Source organism: Mus pahari, chromosome X (assembly GCF_900095145.1).
Source record: "Mus pahari chromosome X, PAHARI_EIJ_v1.1, whole genome shotgun sequence".
NCBI lineage: Eukaryota > Metazoa > Chordata > Mammalia > Rodentia > Muridae > Mus > Mus pahari.
In genome coordinates, this window is record NC_034613.1 from 131,305,108 (window position 1) to 131,325,436 (window position 20,329).

At 39.3% G+C, this 20,329-nt stretch overlaps 1 pseudogene; it reads right to left on the reverse strand.

The window, feature by feature from the left end:
• Positions 1 to 654: 654 nt before the first annotated feature.
• On the reverse strand, positions 655 to 3,717 carry LOC110314522 (annotated as a pseudogene).
• Positions 3,718 to 20,329: the final 16,612 nt, after the last annotated feature.

Genomic DNA, 20,329 nt, shown 5'->3' on the forward strand with positions numbered 1-20,329 from the left:
CTCAGGAGTTAGAAGCAGGTGGGTCTAGATAAACTGGAGGTCAACCTGGTCTGCATAGTGAGTTCCAGGCCAGCCAAGGCTACATAGTGAGATCCTGTCTCAAAGAAACAAAAATAGAATTAAACAAACAAAAAGAAAGAAACTGTGTTGAAGAGATGGCTCAACAACTAAGAGCATTTGTTGTTCATAGGACCATGACTCAGTTCCCAGCACTTATATGGTGGCTCACAACCATCTGTAACTCCAGTTTCAGAGGACCTGACACTTGCTTCTGACATCCATGGGCACTAGGGTAAGATGTATATCTCTATCCTCTGGAGATATTACTTAAATGTCTCCACATAGGAATGTGGTTCATTTTTTATGTTGAGGTGCCTGCTTACAAACCTTCTTTCACCTGGGATTCACTATGTTTATTTAGGCAATGTGCATTTATTTATACTGTACTCTTGACTGCTGTTTTGCCTGTTGATAGCATCTGAAGACATGATCATGGCCTGCAGAGTTTAGGATGTAAAACAGTTAAAGAAATGAACACATTTGACAGGCAGAGGAACATATATGCTTTAGACATACACCCAAGGAACTAAATCGATGTTTTATTTGAAATAAATTAATGACTACACAAGTATTGTGTGCAACTAGGAAATTTCTTCAAAGAGTCTCCTGACAGATGTTGCAAATATTAGCGCTCATGTCTCAGACCTTTTGATCAGCCTACTTGGAAGCATGCTGGGCATTCAGGTTACTCTGAACTTGCAATAACCTTATCTGAAAGAGGAACGTTACCACACAAAGGAGTGACAGGGTGGTTGTCAGGAGCCCTATTGGAAACACAGAAGTGCTGTGTTTTTTAATCAGGGCTTCTTTCTTTACTGGAAAAGTTGGTAGAAAGTCAAGGGTGGTTTTGTCATAGAGATCTACTACAGGGTTCCAGGTCACAGAAATAATGGTACAAAGGCTACTGAGGATCAGAATTAAGACAGAACACTTGTAGCAACCTATCTGAACATATGGTAATGAAGCTTTGGTAAAGCTGATCCTAATGGCTGCTGAGATGAAAACCAGCACAATAGGCTTTATTAAAGTTGCCAGCAATACGAGGTTGTGCAAATACTGAAATTCAGGTGAAATGGTCCCTGTCAAGTTGACAGAACTGTGCATCAGAATTCTGGTCACAGACCCAGAAATGTTAAATTCCTGATGGTAATAAGCCTCCCAGAGTCCGATGTACACAAGTTGGACAACCTTATTGTCAAATTCCCAGAGGCGCCAGTATCTGCTCCTTGCCAGGATTATTCCAAGCCCCAAAGATAAGAGGCTGCAGAGGAAGCCAGTCAATCTGAAGATCTATTCCTTCAATGCCGCAAATCTGTACAGTACAATTACAGAATCAACTAGGAACATGAAGTGTGAAAAAACAGAATGAATCATTTCCAAAATATGAAGTATTAATTCTTTGCCTCTCTGTCTTGAAGTTGTGTTTAAATGATCTAAATACTATAGATAAGAATATAGGAAGAACTAGAGAAACAGTTCAGTGGTAAAGAGTGTAATGTTCTTACAGAGGACACAATTTCAGTTTCCAACATGTACAGTGGGCGGCTTAAAATTGCTTATAACTCAGATTGATTTGATGGCCTCTTCTGCCTCCACAAGGACCTGCACTTGCATGCACATATCCACAGACATATCTACACAGACATAGAGATACATAATCTAAAGTAAATCTTTTTAAAGAAAGAATAAAAGATCCCTGGAATCCATGACTATGGCAGGAGTAGCCATTAAAAGATTCTTAAAATTATTTTATTATTTGCCTATACATATGTCTGTGAACCACATCCATGACTGGTGGTCTACTTTTGTGTGGAGTCCAGAAAATGGCATTGGATGCCCTGGAACTGGAGTTATATATATTGTGTAGGTGCTGAGAATGGAACAGATGTCTTCTGGAATAGCCAATGCTCTTATTCACTGAGTCATCTCTCTAGCCCAATGTAAGATATTTTAGACAACAATTTAGCAATACCTTTCATAAGTTGAAATGTTCAAATATGTTGACTAGGAATTTCATTTCTTGCAATTAATATTAAGATAAGAGTTTATAATATCTTATATAAAGTGAATTTTATTTCAGTACAGTTTCTAAAACAGAAAAATTATTAATAACATAAATCAGTATATAAAGAAGAAAAATGCTCATTTTAATTGTGATTTCTCCAGTATGGTAGTGGAATATTACATGACCATTAAAGAGAGTAGATAAATGTATATGATCTTGAAAAAGACAAGCAACATGAAAAAATGGAATGCCCAATTGTGTCCAAAGAAAACATTTAAATATCCAAGGAGGGAGGAACATAAAAGTTGCACAAAAATTAGAAACTTTAAGCAAATCAATTGGTGGAGTAGCCACATTCCTGTTTGCACATTTCCCTAAAATGTGTACATTTCTAAAGAAACATATGCATGATGATTTATAATCATTCAACTATAAGAAAAATAACTGTAAATATTCTTATGTTTCCATGGCTACTGAAGCTTAGATGGCAGATTCTGAGCAATGAATGATTTCCAAAATATATGAATCTACTGTTTAATATCTCTTTAATATATCGATCAGTCTTTGTACAAAAGAATTTTATTTTTGAAGTCATGAATCAAATATCTACTATAATCTATGAGATCCGTAAAAAAATGCTTAAGAAACAAATCCTAGGTAGGTGAAATGTTTGAGTGGATAAAGGCACTTGCTCTCAATCTCTATAATCAGAAACCTACATGGTGGAAAAACTGATTACACAAAGTTGTCCTTGGCTGGACATGATCTCATTCAGTAGGTAAAAGTGTTTCTCAAATAAGAGTGAGCACAATCTTAAGCATCTATTTGTAACTTATTGGGGGATATATCTTGGTGGTGTAGTGATTACCTAAGTAACATGTGTGCGGCACCGAGGCCACTCCCCAGTCCCACAAAATTAAAATCTGGATGTAGAAGATGAGGAATCATAAATACGTCGATTTTGTAGCCATTTCTTACTCAACATTCAACCTTGAGATAATTGGCTTTATGTAGGTGCAACATATAAAGTATATTGAAGTATTTTCTTTGACACAAAAACTTACACTTCCCATTAACACAATGAGGCAATTTATTTAGATCATTGGTCAACTCAAATCTTTGGATGTAGCAATAATGAAAATGATAAAAATCCCACTGAGAGATCCCACTGATTCATTGAGCTATTAGGCATGTGGAGATAATGTCATTGCCACTGCCTATGCAAAAGATGTGAAGGGTCTACAAACTGGATCTCCTAGCCAGGAAACCTTCCTTCCCTATCAGCTCCCCACTACTCCACAGTCTCTGTGGAGTGTGCCTCCTAACTTGGATAATACACAAACTATACTACTTGCAAAGTTATATCAGCAAGATGGGGATGCAACTGATGGTAACTTGAGTAATACTTCTTTTCCTTAGCAAGGCCATTCTGAGGCAGTGGACTGCAGGAGCAGTCGGTTTTGAAGCACAATTGGAAACTGGGGTGGAGAATGCTGTCATGCCAGATAATGAGCTAACCTGACAGAATTTTGTGATCCCCATGTCTGAAAACCTAGAGTGGAGGCATACATTTCTTAAAGACCCAGTTGGAAAGTCTCAATATAACTTATTTTAAATGCTTACCTTTTTGTTTTGTAGGTGAAGTGATCCATTTGGAAGATGACAGAATTATGAATTCACTACACAGTAGCAGGAAATGTTAACCACAGATGGAATCACAAGAGGAGGAGAAATACCTTGAATAAAAGAAGTACTGTTAGGCAGATATTTCAGTTCAGAACAAGGGCTGGCTGATAGACTCTCACAAACTTTGCCTTTGATTATCTTGAGAGTCATTTAAATATTTCAGGGACATTAGCCCATCTGATATTCCTGACCCTCCGATGATATCCACACTATTATCATCCCCATTTCATAGATAGGAACAATATAAAGAGATTAATTTGCATACTCAACTTCAAGAAAATACCCATGTAGTTGTAGGTACATTGGCAGTACAGCCTCCAAAGCCCTCATACACACACATGGGGGGCTTCCAGGCATTTAAGGTATTCAGCAGAGCTTATACACATCAGTGGGTCACTTTGACATTAGCATCCTATGAAATTAAGAGTGAATAATAAAAAAAAATTGTGTGGAAAATATAAAATACTTACCTCTTTGCCTCTTCTATTAAGACTAAATGTCTAATAAAAAGTTTTATAAAAGAGAAAAAGAATAAAATCTCCACCAAAACTCTTTCTCCCCCTCTCTCTCCCCTTCTCCCTCCCCTCCCCCTCTTCCTTCCTCTCCCCCTCTCTTTCTGTCTCAAACACACACACACACACACACACACACACACACACACCATCATCATCATCATCATCATCATCATCATCATCATCATCTCAAAGCTCAAAGTCTAAAACATTTTGAGATATTTCAATGGAGTACCTGATAGGTTTTATATTCTATACTATAAGGGTGCATTTGTAATTCATTTTGTTAAAAGGGATCTGCCCATACATGCTGTTTGTGATGGTCTGTATATTCTTGGGCCAGGGAGTGGCACCATTTGGAGGTGTGGCCTTGTTGGAATAGATGTGACCTGGTTGGAGTAGGTGTGTCACTGTGGGTGTGGGCATAAGATCCTCACCCTAGTTGCCTGGAAGTCAGTCTTCCACTAGTAGCCTTTGAATGAAGACATAGAACTCTTCATCTCTGCCTGCAGCATGCCTGCCTGGATACTGCCATGCTCCCACCTTGATGATAATGGACTGAACCTCTGAACCTGTAAGCCAGCCCCAAGTAAATGTTGTTTTTTATAAGACTTGCCTTGGTCATGGTGTCTGTTCACAGTAGTAAAACCCTAACTAAGACACTGTTAATGATTTGTTTGCTCTAAGTTAACCCACAGCACAGGTAGGAATGCAGGATTGATACCAGCAGACACCAACCATATTCAGCATCCTTTGAATGAACCCAGCAGTGTAGAGTGATGGTAGTTAGAGAGAAGTAAAAATGATAAGGAGAAAGCACAAACAGCATGACTGTCAAGGATGAGACTGACCATCTGACCATTTGGAATTAAGTAAAACCCAAATGTCTGGGTACACTTGTGAGGGATTTTTTTTCTTAACTAAATAATTTGAAGTGGAAAGACCCACTTTTCAGCCAGATCTTTTGAGGAGGGATGGTTTACCTTTAACCTGGGCCATACCTTCTGCTGTCAGCCTATATAAAGGACATGGAGAAGAAAGCTAACTCTTTGCTTGCTCTTACTCTTGCTGGCAAGTCAATTCCTTCACTGGCACTAGAGCCTACTTCTTGGGAATGCTGGAACTACAATGAAGACATCTAACTGTGGACTGAACAACTACTGGAATCTTGGACTTTCTGTTGGGAGACAGCATTGTAGGACTAGCTGGACTACAGATTGTAAGCCATTCTAATAAATCTCATACACACACACACACACACACACACACACACACACACACACACAGGAATACAGGACCTGTAGAGTAAAAGTAAAATAAAGGCTTTTTGAAAAGGTAATATTTTTAAAAGAAAAAGCACTGACATGTTATTATGAGTCAAGGAATTTCCAAAATGCCATTGAGTTAGTTTTGTGTTGGTCATCTACTCTTCTGGGAATATCCTTAAGCATGGTTTACATACCTATTGAAACTCCATTGGAGAAAATTCTTTTTTTGGAGACAGTGTCTTGTTTAGGGATGGAAGCCCATGTTCACTTCTACCTCTCAGTGCAGGGACTCCATCTATCTTGAACCTGTATAGGATCTGAACATGCTACCACAGTCTCTATGAGTTCGTGTGTGTGTGTGTGTGTGTGTGTGTGTGTGTGTGTGTGTGTATTGGTGTTTAGAAGGTCTTGTTTCTTTAATGGCTTCCATTCCTTCTGACTTTTATACTCCTTTCACCTCCTCTTCCATAAGGTTCCCTGAGCCCTGAAATATATTATCTGAAAATGATTATAAAAATACAAAGAATTTTGTGTATAAAATGACTGTAATTGTTTTTAAGATTGGGTATTCTATTCACATCCTCTGACAAAAATCATTGGTCTTCATCAAAAGAAGTGCCCCATATTCCATGTTATTTTATTTTGATTTAATATACTAATCTTGTTACCTCTTAGTAAATGGAACAGTAGAGGAACTCATAACTGATGGAAGGAATCCAAGAAAACTAAGCTTTTGCATATTTTCCTTTTTTAAGAATGTTAACTTTTTGTTGCTAAATCATATACAAACAAATAACAAAAACAAACTCAGCAGGTTGTGTTTATATATTTGTGTAAACATGCATATGTAACAATAATAATCAAAGAAAAAGAGGCTATCGACCTGACAGTATGTGGTAGAGACATGGGAAGACATAGGGGGAGGAAGAAGAGGGGGAAAGCAAAGTAAATATTTCAATTAAGTATAATTTATTTATTATTAAAAATAGATTCTTCTCTCATATAATAGATCCTGTTCACAGTTTTCCCTCTCTTCACTCCTTTCAGCCTCTCACTCCTGTGGATCCACTCCCTCTCTCTCTCCCATCAAAAAGGAGCAAACAGGCCTCCAAGAGACAGCAAGCAAACAACCAAACATGACAAAACAAAACACAGTAAGACAAAAGCATAAGCCCTCACATTGACTCTGGCCAGGACAATCCAACTGGAGGTAAAAAGAGTCCCAAAAGGAGGCAAAAGAGCCAGAGTCACACCTGCTTCCACTCTTAGAGGTTCCACAAAACCCACCAAACTCATAGACACAACTTGTAAGGAGAGAACTTGGTACAGATCCATGCAGGCCCCGTGTTTGCTGCTTCAGTCTCTGTGAGCCCCTATACACCCTGCTTAGTTAATTCAGTGGGTCACATTCTCCTGGTATTTTTCCTGCCCTCAGATTCCTACAATCTTTCCTCCCCCTCTTCCAGGTCCCAAGCTACAAACGGAGGGACCCAACAGAGACTTCTGATATAGACTCTCTTCTCATAATGTCTGGCTGTGGGTCTCTGCATCTGTTTCCATCTATTGCCAGAAGAAGCCTCTTGACAACTGGACAAAGTGCCAATTTTTAAGTATAGCATAATAATCATTAGGAATTATTTCATTTTTTAGACCAGTCATGTTTTGTTCTACTATAGGTCTATGGACTATCCAAATTCTGGTCCTTAGCCACATAACAGTGCAGGGAATTGGCTCCCTCATGTGGAATAGGCCTCAAGTTAAATCATACATTAGTTGGCTGTAGGCTTATATTTTTCAAAACCTACTTTAATAAGTGTATTTAAATGCTTTAGCCTCCCTACATCAGAGGTGGTAGAAAGGAAAGGCTAATAGGGCAAAGGGGGATGTGGACCTGTTTAGAAATAGTTATTTGGGGCATTTCCAATCTGCATTGTCAGAATATCAGCAGTTCAGTTCACATAAATCAGCAGAGGTAGCTTCATTCACTTGCAAACACCATTCACAAACCCACAACAGCCGTTTGATCAAGAAGAAACAGCAAGGCTCTGCCAATCAGCTTGAGTCTGCAGAAGCAGCAATAAGCTGCTGGAAGACCATCATAAGTTCTTTGGTGCATTTCTCTCTATGAAGTCACTATAGATGATGACCAGCAAAGAGTGGCAAGGTGAACCAATACCACACAGTGTCATTTACTGACTGTTGGGTTATATTTATACCCTTTCCAAACATCATACGTTCTCTCAAGCATCTGCTTTAGCAAAGCATCACATGTTCTTTTTCCAGGCAGCTTCCAGAGAAACAACACATGTCTGTTCTCAGCAAAACATCCTTCCTTCTGCTTGTTGGCTTCAGCAAAAACACCTCTCCTAAGACAGTTTCCAGAAAAAACATCACATGATGCAACTGAGTCTCCAAAGAAACCAGAAATTTCTACTTCAGTTGGCCACTCTCACATGTTCTATACCATCATCGTTCATCCCAGAACATCTTTCAGGCAGGATGGATTGTTAGAGGTTTTGTGGCTAGGTTGGTGTCTAGGTTTCCACTTCAGTAGCCCACACTATACCCTCCTGCATCAAAGGGACTAGAACTTAGGGATGAAGGATCCATGCAAGCACCAGCTCAATTTCTCTTTGTTCAATCGGCTGTGTGGATGTTGTCCTCAACAATGGGGCACCTGCTATGAGTTTTTGGAGACCCTGAGTTGTAGCATCAGCCTGGGTTATTTGAAGATCTCTACAGGGCCTCCCTCAACCAAATACAACCCAGTCCTGCCACTGGTAGCCTTGCCTGGATACAAGAGAAGACCAGTTGAGATTATGTATCCCACATTATTAGGGGTTCCCACTAGGATCATCCTTATAGATTCCAGGGAGTTTCTACTGCACTAGGTTCCCACACTGCCCCGAAATGCACCCCAGTTCCAGCTGCTTATCCCTGTACTCTCTTCCTCCATCCCATTTCCCACCACACCTACTCCATCCTGATGTTTTCCCCACCCACACACAGTCCACCTGTAAAATCTATTCTATTTCTCCTTCCCATTAAGATTCGTGCATTCTTCCTATTTACCTAATTTTTCTGGATGTGTCAACTGTAGCTTGGTTATCACCTAGTGACTAATAAATATCCACTTATAAGTGATTATAAACCATGTTTGTCTTTCTAAGTCTGGGTTACCTCACTCAGGATGATTTTTTTTCTAGTTACATCCATTTGCATGCAAGTTTCATGTTTTAAGAAACGTTTTGTAGTACTCCATTGTGTAAATGAACCATTTACAAAATGTATCATTTTCTTTATTCATTGTTCTGTTGAGGGGCATATAGGTTGTTTCTAGTTTTTGGCTATTATTAATAGAACAGTAATGAACATGGTTGAGAAAGTGTCTTTGCTGTAGAATGGAAATGTCCTTGTGGTAGCATGGAGCTGGGTCTTGAGGTTCCATCTTCCTAAGGAACTGTCACACTGATTTCCATAGTCGCTGTACAAGTTTTCACTCCCAACAATGGAGGAATGATCCTCTTGCTGCACATCCTCATCAACAGGACCTGTCACTTGTGTTACTGATCTTAGCCATTCCGACAGATATAAAGTGAAATCTCAAAGTAGTTTTGGTTTGCATTTCCCTGCTAGTTGAGGATGTTAACCATTTAAATGTTTCTCAGACATATGAGATTCCTCTACTGAGAAATTTCTGTTTAGATCTGCACCCCATTTTAAATTGGATTGTTAGGTTTTTTTTATATATAGTTTCTTGAGTTCTTTATATTTGATATTAGCCCTCTATCAGACGTAGAGTTGGTAAAAAAATCTTTTTCCGTCCTGTAGGCTGCTGCTTTGTCCAACTGAATGTGTTCTTTACAGAAGCTTTTCAGTTTCATGAGGTCTGATTTATTAATTGTTGATCTTAGTTCCTATGCTATTGGTACTCTGTTCAGAAAGCCTTTTCCTGTGCCAATGTGTCCAAGGCTATTCCCCATTTAGTGTTTCAGTTTTATGAGGTCTTTGATCCAATTGGACTTGAGTTTGGAGCAGGGTGGTAAATATCAAACTATTTGCATTCCTCTACATACAGCCATTCAGTTAGACCAATACAATTTGTAGAAGGTCCTGTCTTTTTTTTTTTTTAAACATTGTATAATTTTGGCTTCTTTGTCAAATACCAAGTATCTATATGTGTGTGGGTTTATTCCTGGGTCTTTAATTCGACTCCATTGATCAGTGTGTCTTTTTTTATGCCTTACCATGCAGTTTTTATTACTATAGCTCTGGAGTAGAACTTAAAATCAGGGATAGTGATACCTCCAGTAGTTCTTTTATTGTTCAGGATTATTTTAGCTATCCTGGGGTTTTATTTTCATATGAAACTTAGAATTGTCCTTTGAAGATCTGTAAAGAATTATATTGGAATTTTGATGGGGATTCCACTGAATCAGTAGATTTCCTTTGACAAGATGACCATTTTTATTATGTTAATCCTACCAATTCATGAGCATGGGAGTTCATTCCAACTTCTGATATCTTCTTTTATTTCTTTCTTCAAAAACTTAAAGTTTTTTTATCATACAGATCTTTCACTTGCATAGTTAGACTTATCCTAAGGTATTTTATATTATTTCAGGCCATTGTAAAAGGTGTCATTTCCTTGATTTCTTTCTCAGTTTATTTGTCATTTGTATATAGGAGGGTATATAGGGGATTTTTTTTGAATTAATATTGTGTCAAGCTACTTCACTGAAAGTGCTTATCAACTGTAAGAGTTCTCTGATGGAATTTTTATTGTCACTTATACATACTGTCACATCATTTGAAAATAATGATTCTTTTACTTCTCCTTTTCCTATTTGTATCCCCCGATCTCCTTCGTTTGTCTCATTGCTCTAGCTAAGACTACAAGTACTAGGTTGAATAGATTTAGAGATTTGAAACCTTGTCTTGTTCCTGATTTTAATGGAATTGCTTTGAGTTTCTCTCCATTTAAGTTGATGTTGATTATAGGTTTGCTGTAAACTGTCTTTATTATGTTTAAGTATGTCCATTGTACCCCTAATCTCTCCAGGACTTTTATCAAGGGGTGTTGAGTTTTGTCAAAGTCCTTTTTTTGCATTTAATGAGATGATCATGTGCTGTTTTTCTTTCAGTTTGTTTATGTTATGGATCACATTTATTGGTTTTCATATATTGAACCATACCTGCATCTCTGTGATAAGGCTTACTTGCTCATGGTGGATGATATTTTTGGTGTGTTCTTTAATTCAGTTTCCAAGTATTTTCTTGAGTATTTTTTCATCTATGTTCATTAGGGAAATTCATTTATAATTCTCTTTATTTTTTAATGTGTTATAGGCATGAGGGTAATTATGGCCACATAAAATGAATTGGCAATGTTCCTTTTGTTTCTGTTTTGTGAAATTCTTTGAGCAGTATTGGCATTAACTCTTTGAAAGTCTGGTAAAATTCTATGCTGAAACCATCTGGTCCTGGGCTTTTTTTGCTTGGAAAACTTTTAATTACTGCTTTTATTTCATTAGGGATTATAGGTCTGTTTAAATTGTGTGGTGGTTTGAATATGCTTGGTTTATGGACTGGCACTATTAGGAGGTATGACAATGTTGGAGTAGGTGTGGCCTTGTTGTAGGATGTGTGCCACTGTGGGAGTGGATTTTGAGGCTCCTATGCTCAAGCTCAGCCCAGTACAGAAGAGCCTCCTCCTCACTGCCTATAGAACACAGTTTACTTCTACCTGTCTTTGGATCAAGATGTAGAACTCTCAGCTCCTCCTCCAGCACCATTTCTGCCTGGACGCCGCCATGCTTCTCAGATGATGATGATGATGCACTAAATCTCTGAAGCTGTAAACCAGCCCCAATTATAAGAGTTGCTTTAGTCATGGTGTCTCTTCACAGCAATGAAACCCTAAGACAAAGTTTTAATCCAATCTTGACTTAAGTTTGGTAAATGGTACCTATTAACAAAATTATTCATTTCTTTTACATTTTCCAATTTGGTAATCTTCTCTCATACATTGCATGCTGTTCACAGTCCCCCCACCCAATCTTCCCAGTACACACACACACACACACACACACACACACACACACACACCTCCCCTCTCCCCCAGATCCACTTCTCTGTTTCCCTTCAGAAAATAGCAGGCCTTCCAGGAATATCAACTGAACACAGGATAACAAGTTACAATAAGACTAGATACAATTCGTCATATCAAGGCTGGAACAAGGCAAACCAGTAGGAGGAAAGAGGTCCCAGGGGCAGGCAAAAGAGTCAGCGACACCTACCACTCCAACTGTTAGGAATTCCACAAAAATACCAAACTACATGAGCATAACATATATGCAGAGGACTGAGTTTTTTCAAAGTATGTCCTTATGATTCTCTGGATTTCCTTGGTATCTGTTATGTTTCTCTTTCAGTTTCTGATTTTAACTTGGATATTCTTTCTCCAGCTTTTAGCTTGCATAAGAGTTTGTCTATCTTGTTGATTTTCTCAAAGAACTCTTTGTTTAGTCAATTCTTTGTTCTCTGTTTCTTTTTTATCATTTTTCTCCCCCCCCCCAGTTTAATTATTTCTTGTCCTCTACTCCTCTTGGGTGTGCTTACTTTTTTGGGTTATAGAGCTTTCAGGTGTGCTGCTAAGTTGCTACTATGAGATCTCTCCATTTTTTTTTCTTATGTAGGCACTTAGTGTTATGAACTTTCCTCTTAACACTGCTTTTATGGTGTCCCCTAAGTTTGGGTGTGCTGTGTATTTGTTTTCATTGGATTCTAGAAAATCTTTAATTTCTTCTTCTGTCTTGACTTAGTTTTCATTCAGTAGAGTTGTTCAGTTTCCATAAGCTTGTAGCTATTTGTTGTTGATATCCAGCTTTAATCCATAGTGGTCTGACAGGATTCAGGGAGGTATTTCAGTTTTCTTGTATCTGTTGACACTGCTTTGTGCCCAAGTCTGTGGTTAATTTTGGAGAAAGTTCCATGAGGTGTTGAGAAGATATATTTTTGTGTTTTGGTGAAATGTTCTGTACATATCTATTATTTGATTTCATTTATATCATCTGTTAGCACTCATATTTTTCTGTTTAGATTTTGTATGGATGACCTGTCCATTGGTGAGAGTCTCACTATCATTGTGACTTAAACTATAGTAGTGTTTCTTTTACAAAAGTGGGTGCCCTGGTGTTTGGGGAATAGATGTTAAGAATTGAAATGTCATTTTGTGGATTTTTCTTTTGATGAATATATAGTGTCCTTCCCTATCTCTTTTGATTACTTTTGGTTTGAAGTCCATTTTGTTAGATATTAAAATGGTAACACCAGCTTGCTTCTTAGGTTCCATTTGCTTGGAATATCTTTTTCTAACCTTTTACCCTGATGTAATGTATATCTTTGATGTTGAGGCATGTTTCTCTTTATTGGGGGATTGATATCATTGATGCTGAGAGATACCAATGGCCAATGATTGTTGATTGCTGTTATTTTCTTGTTATTGTCACTGTTGTTGGTGGTAGTATGTGTCTGCTTCCCTTCTTTTGATTTTGCTTATGCAAGATTATTTATTTCCTGTGTTTTCATTGATCTAGTTAACCTCTTTGGGTTGGCGTTTTCCTTCTGCATCTTTTGTAGGGCTGGATTTGTAGATTAAATATTGTTTAAATTTGATTTTATGATGACTATCTTGTTTTCTCATCTATTGTAATTGGAGGTTTTGCTGGATATAGTAGTGTGGGCTGGCATCTCTGGTGTATTAGAGTCTGGAGTACATCTGTCCAGGCCCTTCTGGCTTTTAAAGTCTCCATTGAGAAGGCAGGGACAATTCTAATAGTTCTGCCTTTACTTGTAATCTAAGTCTTCCCCCCCTCCACAGCATTTAATATTCTTTGTTCATTTTGTATATTTTATGTTTTGATTATTATGTGGCATTAGGACTTTATTTTCTGGTCTAATCTATTTGTTGTTATGTACCTTTACAGGCATCTACTTTAGGTTAGAGAATTCTTCTTCTATGATTTTGTTAAATATTTTTCTGGACCTTTGTGTTAGGTTTCCTCTCCTTTTATTCCTCTTAGTTTTACATTTGGTCTTTTCATAGTATTCCAGATTTCCTGGAATTTGGTCTTTTTCTTGTGTTTCAGCCTGCTGTGGTAGGGTAGCTGGGCTTTAGTGGAGACTCCTTGTCCTGGCGGCTATTGAGTTTGTTCTTATGCTGATATCTAGATATCTGGGCTTGGGTGATTATAGATCTAGGCACTGATTTCTGGATTTGTCTTTGTTGGGTGGATGCTTTGTTCCTTGTCTTTTAATTTCCTCTTTGGATTTTCAGATGACTGTGGGTTACCTGATTTACTAGTATGCATGGGTAGTGTGTTCACAGAGAATGCCCAGTGGTGTTGGGGACTAGGATGCAGCGACAAATGGTGATGGAGCTCAGGAGAGGATGGTCTGTGGGATCCACAGAAGATGTGGGCAGAGGAGGGAAGGAGGCTGAAGCTGGTGATCTGTTTCAGCACAAAACTGAGAGGTTAGGTCTAGGTGAACAGAGAAAGTGGGGAAGTTCTGTGGGCAGCCACCTGGTTTTCTGGTAGCCATGGCCTATGGTTGAGCAGAGGATCTGACTGAGTTGGGGGCTGGGATACAGCAATGGGTTGGGGAAATGAGGGTGGTAGTCTGTGGGATCCACACATGTGGGCAGAGGGGAAAGGGAGACTGCATCTGGTGTTCTGTTCCAGAACTTGGGATGAGCCTGAGGAATTGAGTCTAGAGTAGCAGTTCTCAACCTGTGGATCATGACCACTTTGGGATTTGAAAGATCCTTTCACAGGGGTCACCTAAAACCATCAGAAGACACAGATATTTATATTATGATTAATAACAGTAGCACCAAAAATATTTTTATGGCTGGGGGGGAGGGTCACCACAACATGAAGAAATATATTAAAGGGTCTCAACGATGCAGGACCATGAAAGGCAGCCTGGTTTCTGGTTGAATTAAGGTTGGAAACCCCGGTGGCCCTTCAGGGGATAACCCTGCAAGGAATGGTAGGTGTTTTGCCAGCTCCTGGACACTAGGCCCCTGACACAAGGCTCTCCCCTCTTTTCCTTTTCAGCCCTGGGCTAGATCTGGCCCAGCGGCCCCCCACTCCAATCTTAGCTCTTCCGTGGAATCCAGCCTGGGGTGCCCAAGAGCTTGAGAAGTAGATGGCCCTGGCTCAGGGGCCCCCAAGCCAGATCTGGCAGTCCCCTGGACCTCAGACTGCACTCCCCCAACCCCGAGCTGTGTGTAGTGGCTTCACAGCACCCTGCGCCAGCATGGGGTAAGTGCAGTCAAAATTCCCATGTCCCTCTTCCACCAGCAGCCAGAACCCTGTGATAGACTGGATGTGGGACACCCCTTAACTCAATATAACATTAGGAAGGTTGAGAAGTGGTCTAGTGGAACAGAGGGAGCAGAAAAGATCTGCAGGCAGATTACCTCATCTTTCAATTAAATATATTTTTAAAGAAGAAAAACATAAATAAAATAATTCTTTGGTAAAAAAAGTACAACAAATTCCTCTATATTTCAGTTGTCTGATACTCCTCTTAACACCACGCTGCAGACACAATTATATATATTTTTAGTATACCAACAACTTGATCTACAGATTTCTCTGGATCATGACTGAAAGCTAGCTCTAAAACAGTAAGAATAAGAAAGGCTTCTGGTCCCCAGTCAGGTGGCCTGAGGAAATCCTAAGCAATATAAGCCTGTAAGTATAGGCCAGTAGGTAGCCAAGGAGCTTGCCTGGTGAAGGGTCATCTGAAAGACACAGCTAACTGCTTAAGCCTGAAGGGACCTGAGTGGAAACCATTAGAACAGATATAGGAATGTTCATGGGCCTTTGGAAATGTAAAAGACTTAGTGTCTGCTCCCTGCCTTAGGAAGTCTAAATTTACCAAAGCACTTTTAATGACATGAGCATGAAAAGGCAGGGGGCCCTGTCTCAAAAGAACAATACTATGTAAAGAAATAGTTGCTAAGTACTAGCAGATTTACTTAATTACACACACACACACACACACACACACACACACACACACACACACACACTCACACAACACAGAGTTTAATACTTAGAATACAATTATCATGAAGCAAAATAGTCACTGAAATATTTGACAAATGTAAAAACAAAAAGACAACCAGATTCATCAGGGACTCTCCATCTGGAGAAATTCATTAATCATTTAACAAAGCCAAAGCATACCTCTAGCATTTGTTTTTTATTTTTATGTTTATTTTTGTGACAGGGTCTCTCTATGTAATCCTGGAACTTATCATGTATCATGGCTGGCCTCTGCCTCCCAAGGGCTAGGATTAAAGGTTTATATCCTCACTCCCTATTCCACTAACATTCACTTTTGAAAATTAAAACATAACACCAAGAGTCATTCTTGAAAGTACATATATACAAGTAATATTACATGGACTGAAAAGATTTTACAGACACACACACACACACATACACACACACACACACACAACACACACACACACACAAACCAATTAAAGAAAAAGAGCCCATGCATTTGAAAGAGAGCAAGGAGGGGCACTCAGGATGGTCTGTAGAGAGGAGAAAATAATTTATATATCTCAAAAATAACCCAAAAAACAAGAGGGAAATCATCAATTATACCTGAAACTCAGCTAACTACCAAGGGCTAGTGAACACATGGATTTTGGAGAATTTATAAGCACCACTTTACTAAAACTTTAATTACACTGTATTTGCTCTTATACTCAGAGATGACAAGTATAGAAAACCATAGTCAGTGAAAATGCAAAGTTGTGGAGCCCTGGCCCAATTGATACATCTACTAATCAACCCCTGCATATAAGGCTTAGGGATCATTGCAGAAGAGGAAGAATATATAAGCTGTGTATCTCCTAGAAATGTCACAAACAACACATTCAGTCTCACCAACATGACTTTCTAAACATGAGCTGCACCAGGACAACAGTAAATATGCTAACGTGGATGGGGGGCAGGGAGAGCCCTTAAAGTCTAAACCCAATAGAAGAACCGAACTAATCTCTCCCAGATAAGACCACATGTAGAGAGCTGTGAGCAATCGCCATTACAGGATGGCGTTGGCCTTTGTTGTTCATAACTATAAACATTCAATGTGTGCAAGTGCAAGGGTGAATTCGCGTCAAGTCACGACCCATCCCGGGGTGTACTTTTGAAATTATGAGCAAGCAGCCAATCGGGTGCAGACACACCACACTAAGACATATATAAGCTGCACCATTTCTGGGGCTCGGGGTCTTCCTCGCGATGAAGCAATAAAGCTTTGCCACAGAAGAATCCGGTTGTCCGAGTGTGTTCTTGCTGGCGAGAACTTAGCTTGGGACAAACACACCAATTGATTTTCCAATACCAATCCATCAGCTCTGAATGAATACATACAAGAAACATACTGACTGAACAAGGTATATTTATGTATTTAGAAATATGTGGATGTGTGTGTGTATATGTGTGTGTGTGTGTGTGTGTGTGTAATAACAATGAAGACAGAGACCATGAAATTGAAAGAACCAGAAGGTATATGGGACAGCTGGGGGTTGGGGTAAGGGAAGGGGGAAATTATGTAATTGTATTATAATCTCAGAAATAAAAGACATAATTTTAAAACTAAAAAAAAAAATACAGGATTGGTGAGATATCTCTGTGGGTAAAGGCACTTGTCATGAAGCCTGAAGACCTAAGTTCTATACCCAGGACCCACATGGTAGAAGGAAAACCATCATATCTACATGAACAAATGAAGTGGATAGTATTTGCTTATTTCATTTGCTTCTAGCTTCAGGAGGTAACAAGTCCATCATTCCTTAGCTTAGAAGGCTCAAATGTCACGTTGCTGTACATTGTAAACTGGCCAATCACTCCTTTTTTCTTAAAGATATCTGGGTACTTCTCTTTGCCTCATGTGATTTCTTTGTGAAGTACAGACATCCCAGAGTCAGATGGGCTGATCCTATCACAATCACCTTCCTTCCTACTTTGTTTCTTATTAAGCTCTGTATCTTAGCATTATGAATGATGCTCCCTAAATATATAAATATGCCAATATGATAATGCTCAGAGCACTACAATGTGACTTGATACTACACATTTAAGTATTAATTGAAGGCCAGGAAGCAATTAGAACATATCTTGGAGACAGCATCTTTACAGAGATAAAGAAGTTAAGTGAGGACATTGAGTAGGGCTTTAATTCAATGTAGCTGGTACCCTTAAATGATGAAAATAATTATGTATGTACTGGAGAGATGGTTCAGCAGTTATAGCTGCTCTTCTAAAGGACCCATGTAAAATTCTTTTTTTTTTTCAAGACAGGGTTTCTCTGTATAGCAATGACTGTCCTGGAACTCACTTTGTAGACCAGGCTGGACTCAAATGTAGAAATCCGCCTGCCTCTGCCCCCCAAGTGCTGGGATTAAAGGCGTGTGCCACCACTGCCCAGCCCATGTTCAATTCTTAATGCCCACAAGGTAGCTCACAACTGTTTGTAGCTTCAGTCCTATGGCATCCAACACACTCTCATGGTCTCTATGGACAGCAAGTCTCTGTGGAGAGACTTGCATGCGGTGTACAGAGATACATGCAGGGTAAACACTATCATTACACATAAAATAACATTAAAATACAATGGAAAACTATGCAGAGAAACAGCTAATATACCTCAAGTCAAGGAACTTGCTCTTTGGAAGAACACAGACATTTTCAAGTGCCAAAGAGACGATGAGACAGGCCCTGTGAGTTACATCTAACACATGCCACAGTACAGAAAATGAACAGAGGAAGCCACAAGGACTGGAAGTTTCTTGAAGATACTTTTCTCCTAAGTGTCTTAGGAAGTGAGGAGATAAGATGAGAGCACACTTGAGACCTGCCTTCAACTGCAAGGTCAGAATGCACCAGGAGGTAGATGAATGGTGGATTTGAATAAAAATCCAAACGAAATGTGGGAATGAAAGGTGAAACAGAAAAACACTGAGGTTTGTGGAGTTCCTAATAGAACTACCCTGGAGAGGGAGGGTGAGGGGCTATTACAGGCTAATAGTAGAAATCCCTTCTAATGTTTGAGCAATCCTGGAAGGGACCATATTTACAACCATCCTTTTGGCTGATTAATCCTGAACAAATTTTTTTCTAGTACTGGAAATTGAAGCGAGGCTCCCTTGCATACTGGGAAAACTCTACTACTAAACTAACCCAGACCCATTCCCCCTCCTTGACATAGTTTTATTAAGTTGCTCAAGCTGGGCTTGAAGTTGGTGAGTAGCTCAGGAAGGCCTTGAAGTTACACTCCTTTTCAGCCTGCAGAGTAACTAGGATTACAAACATCTGCTACAATGCATGAACAAAAAAAAAAATATTTCTGAAAGGAGGGGCTCTTAGTTAGCTAGGGTTTCTATTGCCGTGATAAAATACCACAACCAAAAACAAGTTGGAAAAAGGTTTATTCCAGTTTATAATTGCAGTTCATCATCCAGGAAAGACAGGGTAGGACTCACTCAAGGCAGGAACATGGAGTAAAGTTGCTTACTGGCTTGTTCAGAGTGTTTTCTTATACAATTCAGGTGCACCTGCCTGCCCAAGGGCAGTGGGCTGGACCTTCCCACATTATTAAACAGGAAAATGCCCTTTAAACTTGCCTACAGACCATCTGATAGAGACATTTTCTAAACTAAGGTTCCTCTTCCCAGACAACTCTGGTTTGAGTCAAGCTGTGTGCACTCAGACCAAAAATAAAACACAAAACACCAAAACACCCAGAACTTTAGGCAGCATATGGTCAGAAAAAAGTAGAGTGAGATTATGTATGCTTCTTCTGAGATAGTAGGAAAGGCCTGTCCCATCAGAGGCTTGGCAACAAGTAGCTACATGAAGACCATAATTGAATTTGTGGATGAAGATAGAGATTTAAATCATGGAAGTGTGGGCTAATGCATCCTTAGCTGGCATACACCTGGGCAGGGCATCAGGCAAGCTAGATAACCAGGTTTGACACGGTGTACTATCTTTGCTGTTATTTATCTGAGACAAGGTCTAATGTAGGCCATCTGTCCTCACACTCATTGAGTAGCCAAGGCTTGCCTTGAACTGTTCCTTCTGCCTCTGCCTATGGGAAAACACATACTATGGTGCATCTGTAAGAAAGATGCTTTGAAAAGAACAAACATTAACCCTTGAATTAAGTAATAGGCTGCTTCTGAGGTTCCAAGATGAGCCAGGTTACAGCAAGATGATGAAAGTCAGCAAACGTCAGATTCAACAGATTAACTATGTATTCCAGACCCACTTCTCCTGCTACAAGCCCCCAATGAACCCTATGTTTCTAGCTTCATGTGCCCACTAAGGTGAAACAAAAAGTTGTGGGAGTTAAGCCAGATTGCAAAAGATCAGTAGAATGGACAGGCCATGGCCATGAGGGAGACTAAAACAATCAGAAAGGCTGCTCAGAAAGTGGTAGTACAAAGGACAATGTCATTAAAAAATAGCATTCTCTCGATTCTTCACTGAATTAGAAAGGGCAATTTGACAATTCATCTGGAATAATAAAAAACCTAGGATAGCAAAAACAATTCTCAACAATAAAAGAACCTCTGGTGGAATCACCATGCCTGACCTCAAGCTGTACTACAGAGCAATTGTGAAAAAAACTGCATGGTACTGGTACAGGGACAGACATGTAGATCAATGGAATAGAATTGAAGATCCAGAAATGAATCCACA